Here is a 14,288-nt window from a genome sequence, read left to right on the forward strand (position 1 = left end):
AGCATTTTAGCCAGCTTAGTGTTATACAGACGCGTCAGTGGGTGGTTGCGTTCATATGGCACGTCTGAAGTAAGCATTGTTCTAATGTTGCCCTGGACCAAGCATTTACGGGCTGATAATGACTTAGTTGACCCAATTTTGCTCGCTGGTGAACTTTTGTGCGTTGGTGTCTCAGTCGCTCCAACACTCTTAGTGTGCCTCACATTGGGTGTGCTGCTGACAGGGGTACTGGGTGTAAGGGAAGTGTTTGACACGTCTTCTTCCTCCTCGTCATCATCAGATGAAACATCAACGTTTCCTTGAATTCGGCCTTTCTTGATCGCATCTAGGTGCGCAAACCATTTGACAGTGTGCTGTCTCCTAAGATGACCTCTCTGGCCTCCGGTACCATAGTTGGTACCTGGCTTACCACGACTAACTGCTTGCTTACAAATGGTACAAATGGCAAACTTTGGATTTTTTGGACAAACAGTAAAGAAGTCCCAAACTGGGGACTTGAAGTGTCTGTGGGACATGGAGGAGGCGGCGCCGGCGATACTGGTGGTGGTGGTCATGAAGCTAATGCCAGATGAAGTGGAGGATCTGGATTGCCCAACTTTTGTACGTTTTGCACTTTCACCGCCACTAATTAAGGTCGAGGTTGACGGAGGTCTCTTCTTGCCAGAAAGAAATATGGAAGCGGGACGAGTTGGTGTACTACTTAACTCCAATGATTGTGGTGTTTCCACTGCCTCCTCATCGACAACATCATCATCATCATCACGCTCAGCAGCTCTTCGGGCTAGGGTCAAAATGTCTGTTTGCTGCATGCCCGCTGGGGCTGCAGTGACCTTTATGATGACTGGGTCGTCGTTGGCAGAGTCTTCATCAGCAGCAGTATCCGCCACTTCTTGTTGAGCCTCATCACACTCCATAACTCTGAGACTTCGGACGAGCTTCCTTTTACGCTTAACTACCTTTGTCGGATCATGGTGTGCCTCACTCTCAGACGGCTGTGGTGCTGGTTCCCAAGTTTGATCCGTATCATCAGAAGGAGGTGTGCTTGAAGAAGATGTAGACACCACCCTTGATCTCTTCCTTGCTAGGGGTGTGGAAGACAATGAAGGATCATCAGGAGGAGTGGCTTCCTCAAATGATACCTCGCCTTGATTGTCGATTTCCTGATGTGCCCCTACTTCGGGAGGAACAACTATTGTGGCCACTTGTGACCCTCCATGCACCTCTGCTTGCGCATCTCCTTGCGCTGCCTCTCCTTCCACATGTACTTGGGCTTGTACTTGCACATGTGATTGTTGTTGCGGCTGTGGTTGTTCAACACTCGTCAGATGAGCTACAACAACCTGTGTTGATTGAGGGACATTGCTGCTGCTTTCTTGCGATGAGCCAACATCACTGGTCGATGGTGATTGAAGAACTATACTGGCTGCCTCTGCAGCACTCAAGGGCTTGGACTTAAGTTGGAGTGGTGGTGGTGGTGGCACTGAGCCCAATGGAGCGGGGGTGCTGCTGCCAGCTTGGTGCCCAGCAGATCCCGCTGCAGGCATACTTTTTTTTTTACTCCCAAAAAAAGGGGCGGGCGGCACACCAGTGTCCTTGGTAACTTGCTTCTTCTGCTCCTTACTGGCACCTTTCTTGCTAGAGGAGCTACGGGTTACTTTTTTTGGGGCCATCTTCTTCAGAGCAGGTCAGCAGGCAGCAGTTGCACGAGTTGCAGAGGGTTCTGTGTCCAGACGTGACGTCGCGTGACGTTATGCTGCACACACACACCGCTGCAGGACTTCTTCCTGGCACTGGTGGTTCTCTTGAGTCTTCTTGTGCACCTAAAAGCAATGGAAGACAGAGGAACATCAGTTCAGTTATACACCCCAAAAAATTGACAAAACACAGAAAAATGAGCACAATCCCATGCCATCCATGATGTTTACATTGAAGACACCCCACAGAAAGACTAGGGACATGCAAGTATGCAACACTCACTACCCCTGGGCATAATGGATGAAAAGTAGGCAAAATAAGTGCATGCCTCAGACACTGCCTCTCTTCAAAATGGCCCCTTACACCCCAAGCACATGTTGCCTGTACCAGCCAGCACTCAAGATGGCCACCACCACCACCCACATGGCCAGTCCACATCAACAGTACACCCCCAAAAAACAGAAAAACAGCCAGAAATCACCACAATCCAATGCCATCCATGATGTTTACATTAAAGAGAGTGAGACCAGACCACACCACAGGCACACTCAGTCCATGCACCACCACCCCTGGGCAAAAGGCCACACCAGCAGCCCCCAAAAAACGACAAAAAACAATAAAATAAGCACAATCCCAGCCCATCCATGGCCTCAATTATGTTTACAATCAAGAAGACACCCCTCAGAAACACTAGGCCCATGCAACACTCACTACCCCTGGGCATAATGGATGAAAAGTAGGCAAAATAAGTGCAGGCCTCAGACACTGCCTCTCCTCAAAATGGCCCCTTACACCCCAAGCACATAATAATAATAATCCACATTTGTAAAGCGCACAATCACCCGTAAGGGTCTCTAGGCGCTGGGGGCCGTCGGGAAGATTAAGCGAGCTATTGCCCAGAGTCACATGGTGCTGGGCTAACCTGCCGCCGGAGCCGGGGATCGAACCATGATCCCCAGATTCCAGCGTCAGTCGCCCTGGCCGCGGCGCCACACCTCTCCCCTCATGTTGCCTGTACCAGCCAGCACTCAAGATGGCCACCACCACCACCCACATGGCCAGTCCACATCAACAGTACACCCCCAAAAAACAGAAAAACAGCCAGAAATCACCACAATCCAATGCCATCCATGATGTTTACATTAAAGAGAGTGAGACCAGACCACACCACAGGCACACTCAGTCCATGCACCACCACCCCTGGGCAAAAGGCCACACCAGCAGCCCCCAAAAAACGACAAAAAACAATAAAATAAGCACAATCCCAGCCCATCCATGGCCTCAATTATGTTTACATTCAAGAAGACACCCCTCAGAAACACTAGGCCCATGCAACACTCACTACCCCTGGGCATAATGGATGAAAAGTAGGCAAAATAAGTGCAGGCCTCAGACACTGCCTCTCCTCAAAATGGCCCCTAACACCCCAAGCACATGTTGCCTGTACCAGCCAGCACTCAAGATGGCCACCACCACCACCCACATGGCCAGTCCACATCAACAGTACACCCCCAAAAAACAGAAAAACAGCCAGAAATCACCACAATCCAATGCCATCCATGATGTTTACATTAAAGAGAGTGAGACCACACCACAGGCACACTCAGTCCATGCACCACCACCCCTGGGCAAAAGGCCACACCAGCAGCCCCCAAAAAACGACAAAAAACAATAAAATAAGCACAATCCCAGCCCATCCATGGCCTCAATTATGTTTAAATTCAAGAAGACACCCCACAGAAAGACTAGGCCCATGCAACACTCACCACCCCTGGGCAAAGGGCCCCACCAGCAGGCCCAAAAAAACGACAAAAAACAATCAAATCAGCACAATCCCAGCCCATCCATGGCCTCAATGGTGTTTAAATTCAAGAAGACACCCCTCAGAAACACTAGGCCCATGCAACACTCACTACCCCTGGGCATAAAGGATGAAAAGTAGGCAAAATAAGTGCAGGCCTCAGACACTGCCTCTCCTCAAAATGGCCCCTTACACCCCAAGCACATGTTGCCTGGACCAGCCAGCACTCAAGATGGCCACCACCACCACCCACATGGCCAGTCCACATCAACAGTACACCCCCAAAAAACAGAAAAACAGCCAGAAATCACCACAATCCAATGCCATCCATGATGTTTACATTAAAGAGAGTGAGACCACACCACAGGCACACTCAGTCCATGCACCACCACCCCTGGGCAAAAGGCCACACCAGCAGCCCCCAAAAAATGACAAAAAACAATAAAATAAGCACAATCCCAGCCCATCCATGGCCTCAATTATGTTTAAATTCAAGAAGACACCCCACAGAAAGACTAGGCCCATGCAACACTCACCACCCCTGGGCAAAGGGCCCCACCAGCAGGCCCAAAAAAACGACAAAAATCAGCACAATCCCAGCCCATCCATGGCCTCAATGGTGTTTAAATTCAACAAAACAGTTGTATCATGCACCCCTAACCAACCCTGGTCCTACTGGATACTGTGGCTACCCACAATATAATTTATTTAATGTTCTGAAAAAGTTCCAAAATTTTACTTGCAGCAACTGTAATGCCCCAAACAAACTTACTTGTGAAAGTTGATTTCTAATCCAAAAGTGATCCAAAGACAGTCAAAAAGGCCTCAAATCCAAATATCCAGCAGCACCCACAAAAAGTAATCCTTCCAGCTCCAGATCCAAATGAAAGTGACCAGGAGATGGACAAAGCACTGGGAGGAGCCTGCTGGACAGGAACAGGAAGTTGGAGACTGTGGGGCACTTCCTTCCTCCCCCCCCAAAAAAAAATGGACTCCTTGCAAAAAAAAAGGCCATGCAAATGTCAATCTGAGGAGTGATTCTGATAAAAATCATAATTTTCTGAAGGTTTATCCTGTTTGCTGGTGATTTTCTTGTGCAGAATTGCAAAAGCTCTATTTCGCGAGTGCGAGATTGTTCCTTTCCGCCGCAACTACGTGTTCGCAATTGCGAACTCTCGTGAGGTGTGCTGTGCAAGGTGGCAAGCCGCGATTACGTATTCGCGGGCGCCAAACTCCCGCGTGATCACGCAGCAAGATCCAAAATGGCGCGTCACTCGCAAAGAAAAACAACTCGGCAAACGCTAAATGACGGAAAGTGAACGCCGTGCACCACGCTGCGTGCCGCAACCAAGCAAAAAATCCGCCGCAAGCGGATTCACGGATTTTCGACAAATTCGCGAGAGTTCGCGGATTGCGAATTTGCCGAAAATCCGAAAAATCCGCGATCGGAGCGGATTTTACGCCCATGCTTAGCTGGCAGTATTGGTATTGGTGGTGGTGGTGGTTTTACTGGTATTGGCATTGGTGTTATTGGTATTGGTGGTGGTGGTGGTGGTATTGGTATTGGTTGTATTCGTGGTGGTGGTATTGGTGGTATTTTTGGTAATGGTGGTACTGATGGTATTGTGGTGGTGGTATTGGTGCTGGTGTTGGTGGTGATGGTGGAACTGGTAGAGGTGGTATTGGTGGTGGCGGTGTTGGTGTTCATGGTATTGGTTTTGGTGGTGGTGGTATTTGTGGTTGTGATATTGGTGGTGGTGGTATTCATGGTATTGGTGGTGGTATTGGTGGTGCTATTGGTAATTATGCTGGTATTAATGGTATTGATGGTGGTTGTATTGGAGGTGGTGGTATCGGTAGTGGTGGTATTGGTTGTGGTGTTGGTATTGGTGGTGGTGATGGCATTGGTGGAGGTGGTATTGGTTGTGGTATTGGTAGTTGTGGTGGTATTAATGATATTGATGGTGGTGGTATTGGTGGTGGTATTGATATTGGTGGTGCAGGCATTGGTGGATTTGATGAACTGCGTAGAGGTGGCATTGGTGGTGGTGGTATTGATGGTGATGGTATTGGTGGTGATGGCATTAGTGGTGATGGGGGTGGTGTTTGTGATAGGTGTGGTATTGTGGTAGTGGTGGTGGTGGTGTTGGTGGTATTGGTTGTATTGGTGGTGGTGGAGGTATTGGCATTGGTGGTGGTATTTGTGACAGTGGTTTTATTGGTGGTGGTGATATTAGTGGTGGTGGTGGCATTGGTGGTAGTGGCAGAATTGGTGGGGTTGGGGGTGGTGGTGGTTGTGGTGGTGGTTGTAGTATTGGTGGAGGTGGGGGTGGTATTGATGTTGGTATTGGTGGTGGTGTTGGTGGTCATAGTGGTGGTATTGTTGGTGGTCTTATTGGTGGTGGAATTGGTGATATTGGTGGTGTTAATTGTATTGGTGGTGGTATTAATGTTGGTGGTGTTTGTGGTGTTGGTGAAATTGGTAGACGTGGCATTGGTGGTGGTGCTATTGATGACGGTGGTATTGGTGTTGGTGGTATTGGTTGTGGTGGTATTGGTGGTGATGGGGTGGTGTATGTCGTGGAGATGGTATTGGTGGTGGTATTGGTTGTATTGGTGGTGGTGTTATTGGTGGTGGTGGTATTCATGGTTGTGGTATTGGTGGTGTTGGTATTGGTAGTGATAGTGGTGGTACTTCTATTGGTGGTATTAGAGGTGGTGATATTGGTGGTTGTTGTGGTATTAATTGTATTGATGGTGGTGGTATTGGTGATATTGGTTGTGGTGTTGGTTTTGGTGATGGAGATGGTATTGGTGGTGGTATTGGTAGTTGTGGTGGTATTAATGGTATTGATGGTGGTGGTATTGGTGGTGGTGGTATTGGTGGCATTGGAATAGGTGGTGGGGGTATTGGTGGTGGTGGTATTGGTGGTGCTTATGGTATTAGTATTGGTGGTGGTGGTATTGGTTGTACTGGTGGTGGTGATGTTATTGTTGGTGATGGTGGTATTGATGGTATTGGTGGTGGTGGAGATGGTGGAATTGGTGGAGGTGGTATTGGTAGTGGTGGTATTGATGGTAGTGGCATTGGTGGTTGTGATATTGGTGATGGTTTAATTAATGGTATTATGGTGGTGGATTTCGAGGTGGTATTGGTGGTGGTATTGGTAATTGTGGTGGCATTGATGGTGGAGGTATTGGTGGTGGTGGTATTGGTGGTGATGGTATTGCTGGTGGTGGTATTGGTGGTGGTAATCCTGGTATTGGTTGTGGTGTTTGTATTGGTGGTGGTGATGGCATTGGTGGTGGTGGTGGTATTGGTATTTGTGGTGGTATTGGTGGTGGTGGTTTTATTGGTGGTGGTGGTGGTGGCATTGGTGGTAGTAATGGTATTGGTGGTGGTGCTGGTCATGGTATTGGTGGTGGTGCTATTGTTGGTGAAGGTATTGCTGGAGGTGGTGGTGGTGGTATTGATGTTGGTATTGGTGGTGGTATTGATAGTGGTATTGGTGGTGGAATTGGTGATGGTGGGGGTATTAATGGTATTGGTGGTGGTATTTGTGTTGGTGGTATTGGTGGTGTTGGTGGAATTGGTAGAGTTGGTATTGGTGGAGGTAGTTTTTGTGGTGGTATTGCTGGTGGTGGTATTGGTGGTTGTGATATTGGTGGTATTGTTGGTTGTGTTGTTGGTGGAGGTATTGGTGGTGGTATTGGTAGCAGTGGTGGTAATAATTGTATTGATGGTAGTGGTATTGGTGGTGGTGGTATTGGTATTGGTGGTTGTGGTATTGGTAGTGGCTGTCTTGGTGGTGATGGTATTGGTGGTGGTGGTGGCATTGGTGTTGTTGGTATTGGTGTTGTTGGTATTGGTAGTTGTGGTGGTACTAAAGGTATTAATGGTGGTGGTATTGGTGGTGGTGGTCCTGGTGGTGGTGGTGGTCTTGGTGGTGGGAGTATTTGTGGTGGTGGAATTGGTGGTAGTGGTGGTATTGGTGGTGGTTTTGGTGGTGGTATTGAAATTGGTGGTGGTGCTATTGGTGGTGATATTGGGGAAGTGGTGGTGGTGGTATTGATGTTGGTTTTGGTGGTCGTAGTGGTGGTATTGGTGGTGGTGGTGGTATTGGTGGTAGAATTGTTGATGGTGGTGGTATTATTGGTATTGGTGGTGGTATTGGTGTTGGTCGTATTCGTGGTGTTGGTGAAATTGGTAGAGGTGGCATTGTTGGTGGTGGTATTATTGGTATTGGTGGTGGTATTGGTGTTGGTCGTATTCGTGGTGTTGGTGAAATTGGTAGAGGTGGCATTGTTGGTGGTGGTATTGATGGTGGTGGTACTGGTGGTATTGGTTGTATTGTTGGTATTGGTGGTGGTGATGGCATTGGTGGTGGTGGTATTGGTGGTGGTATTGGTAGTTGTGGTGGTATTAATGATATTGATGGTGGTGGTATTGCTGGTGGTATTGGTGGTATTGGTGGTGGTATTGGTAGTGGTGGCATTGGTGGTGGTATTGGTGGTGGTGATATTGGTGCTGGTGGTTGTATTGGTGGTGGGCGTCTTGGTGGTGCTGGTGGTATTGGTGGTGGCATAAGGTGATAGTGGTGGTATTGGTGGTGGTGGTATTGATATTTGTGGTGGTGCTATTGGTGATGGTGGTATTGGCGCAGGTGGTAGTGGTGGTATTGATTTTTGTATTGGTTGTTATGGTATTGGTGGTCGTAGTGGTGGTGGTATTGGTGATCGTGGTATTAGTGGTATTGGTGGTGGTAGTATTAATGGTATTTGTGGTGGTGGTATTGGTGGTGGTATTGGTGGCTGTGATATTGGTGATATTACTGGTGGTGTTATTGGTGGTGGTATTGGCGGTGTTGGTTGTATTGGTACAGGTGGTATTGGTGGTGGTGGAATTGGTATTGGTGTTGGTCGTGAGGTGGTAGTGGTGGTATTGCTGGTGGTATTGTTAGTATTTGTGGTGGTGGCATTGGTGGTGGTATTGGTGGTGGAAATGGTACTGGTGGCATTGGTATTGGTTGTGGTGGTATTGGTGGAGGTATTTGTGGTGGTATTGGTGGTTGTGATATAGGTGGTATTGGTATTGGAGTTAGTGGTGTTGGTGGTGGTATTGGTAGTTCTGATGGTATTATTGGTATTGATGGTGGTGGTATTGGTGATGGTGGTATTGGTGGATGTGGTCATAGTGGTGGTATTGGTGGTGGTGGTGGCATTGATGTTAGTGGTATTGGTGGTGATATTGGTAGTTGTAGTGGTATTAATGGTGGTGGTATTGGTGGTGGTGGTATTGGTATTGGTGGCAGTGGTCTTCGTGGTAAAGGTGGTCTTGGCGGCAGTGGTATTGGTGGTGGTTGTGGTATTGGTATTGGTGTTGGTGGTACTTTTGGTGGTGGTATTGGTGGTTGTGGTATTGTGTTAATGGTATTGGTGCTGGTGGTACTGGTACTGGTGGTACTGTTGGTGGTGGTATTGTTAGCAGTATTGGTATTGGCAGTTGTGGTATGGGTATTGGTGGTGGTGGTGGTACTGCCTTTGTCATTGGTGGCATTGGGGGTGGTGGTATTGGTATTGGTGGTGGTGGTGGTAATGGTGGTGGTATTGTTGGTGGTGGTGGTATTGATGGTATTGGTGGTGGTGGTGGTATTGGTGGTGGTATTTGTGGTGATGGTGGAATTGGTAGAGGTGGTATTGGTGGTGGTATTGGTTTTGTGGTTGTAGGTGGTGGGGGTCTTGGTGGTGGTGGTAGTCTTCATGGTGGGGTATTGGTGGTGATGGTGGCATTAGTGGTGATGGTATTGGTCGAGGTTGTGGTGTTGGTGGTATTGGAGGTTGTGGTATTGTGGTATTGATGGTGGTGGTACTATTATTGGTAGTGGTGGTATTGCTGGCAGTATTGGTATTGGTGGTGGTGGTGGTTTTACTGGTATTGGCATTGGTGGTATTGGTGTTGGTGTTATTGGTATTGGTGGTGGTGGTGGTATTGGTATTGGTTGTATTGGTGGTGGTGGTATTGGTGGTATTGTTGGTAATGGTGGTACTGATGGTATTGTGGTGGTGGTATTGGTGCTGGTGTTGGTGGTGATGGTGGAACTGGTAGAGGTGGTATTGGTGGTGGTGGTATTGGTGTTCATGGTATTGGTTTTGGTGGTGGTGGTATTTGTGGTTGTGATATTGGTGGTGGTGGTATTCATGGTATTGGTGGTGGTATTGGTGGTGCTATTGGTAATTATGCTGGCATTAATGGTATTGATGGTGGTTGTATTGGAGGTGGTGGTATCGGTGGTGGTGGTATTGGTTGTGTTGTTGGTATTGGTGGTGGTGATGGCATTGGTGGAGGTGGTATTGGTTGTGGTATTGGTAGTTGTGGTGGTATTAATGATATTGATGGTGGTGGTATTGGTGGTAGTGTTATTGATATTGGTGGTGCAGGCATTGGTGGATTTGATGAACTTGGTAGAGGTGGCATTGGTGGTGGTGGTATTGATGTTGATGGTATTGGTGGTGATGGCATTAGTGGTGATGGGGTGGTGTTTGTGATAGGTGTGGTATTGTGGTAGTGGTGGTGGTGGTGGTGGTATTGGTTGTATTGGTGGTGGTTGAGGTATTGGCATTGGTGGTGGTATTTGTGGCAGTGGTCTTATTGGTGGTGGTGATATTAGTGGTGGCATTGGTGGTAGTGGCATAATTGGTGGTTGTGGTGGTGGTTGTAGTATTGGTGGAGGTGGGGGTGGTATTGATGTTGGTATTGGTGGTCATAGTGGTGATATTGTTGGTGGTCTTATTGGTGGTGGAATTGGTGATAGTGGTGGTGGTAATTGTATTGGTGGTGGTATTAATATTGGTGGTGTTTGTGGTGTTGGTGACATTGGTAGACGTGGCATTGGTGGTGGTGCTATTGAAGGCGGTGGTATTGGTGTTGGTGGTATTGGTTGTGGTGGTATTGGTGGTGATGGGGTGGTGTTTGTCGTGGAGGTGGTATTGGTGGTGGTATTGGTTGTATTGGTGGTGGTGGTGTTATTGGTGGTGGTGGTATTCATGGTTGTGGTATTGGTGGTGTTGGCATTGGTAGTGATAGTGGTGGTACTTGTATTAGTGGTGGTGATATTGGTGGTTGTTGTGGTATTAATTGTATTGATGGTGGTGGTGTTGGTGATATTGGTTGTGGTGTTGGTTTTGGTGGTAGTGATGGTATTGGTGGTGGTATTGGTAGTTGTGGTGGTATTAATGGTATTGATGGTGGTGGTATTGGTGGTGGTGGTATTGGTGGCATTGGTATAGGTGGTGGGGGTATTGGTGGTGGTGTTATTGGTGGTGCTTGTGGTATTAGTATTGGTGGTGGTGGTATTGGTTGTACTGGTGGTGGTGGTGGTGTTATTGTTGGTGATGGTGGTATTGATGGTATTGGTGGTGGTGGAGATAGTGGAATTGGTAGAGGTGGTATTGGTAGTGGTGGTATTGATGGTGGTGGTATTGGTGGTTGTGATATTGGTCATGGTTTTATTGATGGTATTATGGTGGTGGATTTCGAGGTGGTATTGGTGGTGGTATTGGTAATTGTGGTGGTATTAATGGTGGAGGTATTGGTGGTGGTGGTATTGGTATTGGTGGTGATGGTATTGCTGGTGGTGGAATTGATGGTGGTATTCCTGGTATTGGTTGTGGTGTTTGTATTGGTGGTGGTGATGGCATTGGTGGTGGTGGTGGTATTGGTATTTGTGGTGGTATTGGTGGTGGTGGTTTTATTGGTGGTGGTGGTGGCATTGGTGGTAGTAATGGTATTGGTGGTGGTGCTGGTCTTGGTATTGGTGGTGGTGCTATTGTTGGCAGAGGTATTGCTGGAGGTGGTGGTGGTGGTATTGATGTTGGTATTGGTGGTGGTGGTGGTATTGATAGTGGTATTGGTGGTGGATTTGGTGATGGTGGGGGTATTAATGGTATTGGTGGTGGTATTTGTGTTGGTGGTATTGGTGGTGTTGGTGGAATTGGTAGAGTTGGTATTGGTGAAGGTAGTTTTTGTGGTGGTATTGGTGGTGGTGGTATTGGTGGTTGTGATATTGGTGGTATTGTTGGTGATATCGTTGGTGGTGGTATTGGTGGTGGTATTGGTAGCAGTGGTGGTATTAATTGTATTGATGGTAGTGGTATTGGTGGTGGTGGTATTGGTATTGGTGGTTGTGGTATTGGTAGTGGCTGTCTTGGTGGTGATGGTATTGGTGGTGGTGGTGGCATTAGTGTTGTTGGTATTGGTGTTGTTGGTATTGGTGGTGGTATTGGTAGTTGTGGTGGTACTAAAGGTATTAATGGTGGTGGTATTGGTGGTGGTGGTCCTGGTGGTGGTGGTGGTCTTGGTGGTGGGAGTATTTATGGTGGTGGAATTGGTGGTAGTGGTGGTATTGGTGGTGGTGGTGGTGGTGGTATTGAAATTGGTGGTGGTGCTATTGGTGGTGGTATTGGGGGAAGTGGTGGTGGTGGTATTGATGTTGGTTTTGGTGGTCGTAGTGGTGGTATTGGTGGTGGTGGTGGTATTGGTGGTAGAATTGTTGATGGTGGTGGTATTATTGGTATTGGTGGTGGTATTGGTGTAGGTCGTATTGGTAGTGTTGGTGAAATTGATAGAGGTGGCATTGGTGGTGGTGGTATTGATGGTGGTGGTATTGGTGGTGGTGGTATTGGTGGTGATGGGGTGGTGTTTGTGCTGGGGGTGGTATTGGTGGTGGTGTTATTGGTGGTATTGGTTGTATTGGTGATGTTATTGGTGGAAGTCATATTCTTGGTTGTGGTATTGGTAGTATTGGTATTTGTGGTGGTGGTATTGGTATTTGTAGTTGCCGTAGCAAAATTCCTTGCTTGGGCTTGGGTAATTCGCACTCGTACCCTCATATCAAATGTAGTAAATTGAAATACGGCTGTTACCATCAATGTACCATGTCAAATGAAATATTTCCTTTCTTTTATGAATTTTTGTAAAAATGTATTGCATTTTGTTCTGTATAGCATTCGACCGTCAATATTTAATACGTGTTTTAGGATGTATTTTTAGATATAGTATTTATTGTATTAGGGTTAGAAGGATGCTTTTATGACAAATGTCGAATAAAGCTTTGAAATTTGATTTGATTTGGTATTTGTGGTGCTATTAATGGTATTGTTTGTGGTGGAATTGGTGGTATTTTTATTGGTGGTATCAGTGATACTGGTGGTGGTTGTATTGGTATTGGGGATGCTATTGGTATTTTTGGTGGTGGTATTGGTGGTGGTATATTGTTGGTGGTGGTATTGCTGGTGGTGGTGGTATTGGTTCTGGTGATGGTATTGGTGATGCTGATATTTTATGTGGTATTGGTGGTGGTGGCACTTATATTGGTGGTATTGGGGGTGGTGGCAGTGCTTTCAGTATTGGTGGTGGTGGTATTGGTATTTGTGGTGCTAATAATGGTATTGATGGTGGTGGTATTGGTGGTATTTTTGGTGCTGGTGGTATTGATTGTATTGGGGCTGGTGGTACTATTGGTGGTGGTGATTGTGGTGGTGGTATTGGTGGTATTAATAGTGGTATTGGTGGTAGTGGTATTTGAGTTGGGTGTATTGGTTGTAGTATTGGTATTGGTATTTGTGGTGGTGGTATTGGTATTGGTTGTGGTGATATTTGTGGTGGTGGTGGTATTGGTGGTGGCGGTATATAAGTTGGTATTAGTGGTGTTATTAATGATGGTATTGGTGGTGGTATTGGTGATGGTAGCATTTCTACTGGTGGTGGTGATATTGTTGGTGGTATTGGTGGTGGTGGGATTGGTGGTGGAGGTATTAGGATGGTATTGGTGGTGGTGCTAATATTGGTGGTGGTGGTATTGGCAATAGTGTTATTTGTGGTGATGGTGGTATTGGTGGTGATGGTATTGGTTGTAGTGGTATTGGTGGTGGTATTTGTGGTTGTGTGGCAATGTTGGTGGTTGTGGTATTCGAGGTGGTATTGGTGCTGGGTAGGTAGTATTGGTTTTGGTATTGGTGGTGGTGATATTGGTAGTGGCATTGGTGGTATTGGTGGTGGTGGTATTTGTGGTGGTGGTATTTGTGGTGGTGTTATTGTTGGTTATGGTGGTATTGGTGGTGGTGGTTAAGGTATTGGTGGTAGTGGTACTGGTGGTGGTAGTGGTATTGATGGTGGTGGTATTGGCACTGGTGATGGTATTCACGGTACTGATGGTATTGTTGGTGGTGGCAGTTGTATTGGTGGTATTAGTTGTGATATTGGTGGAGGTGTTATTGATGGTGGTGTTTGTATTGGTGGTGGTGGTATTGGTGGTGGTGTGATGGTGGTGGTTGCATTGACGGTGGTGTTGGTATCGGTGGTGGTGATTTTGGTATTGGTTGTAGGGGTTTTTGGTGTTGGTGATTTTGGTGGTGGAGATCTAATTGGTGGCATTGGTGGTGGTGATATTGGTGGTGGTGGTATTGGTGGTGGTATTGCTGGGGGTAGTATTGATGGTGGTGGTATTGGTGGTGGTATTATTGGTGGTGGTGGCATTGGTTCTGGTGATGGTATTGGTGGTGGTGGTAGTATTGGTGGTGGTATTGGTGGTGGTGGTGCTATTGGTGGTGGTGGTATTGGTAGGGGTATTGATGGTTGTTGGAAATGGGATCCCTGGCTGGCCAGGGCTTTCGCCAAAGTCAGTCAGAGACCACCACACCCAAGTCAGGGCAAGGGAGTTACACGCCAAGATAACCCCTACTCACCCTCTAGGTAACGTGGCGCGAGCAGCAAGGCTAAACTTGGAGGCGATGT

Source organism: Lissotriton helveticus, chromosome 9 (assembly GCF_964261635.1).
Source record: "Lissotriton helveticus chromosome 9, aLisHel1.1, whole genome shotgun sequence".
Taxonomy (NCBI): Eukaryota; Metazoa; Chordata; class Amphibia; order Caudata; family Salamandridae; genus Lissotriton; species Lissotriton helveticus.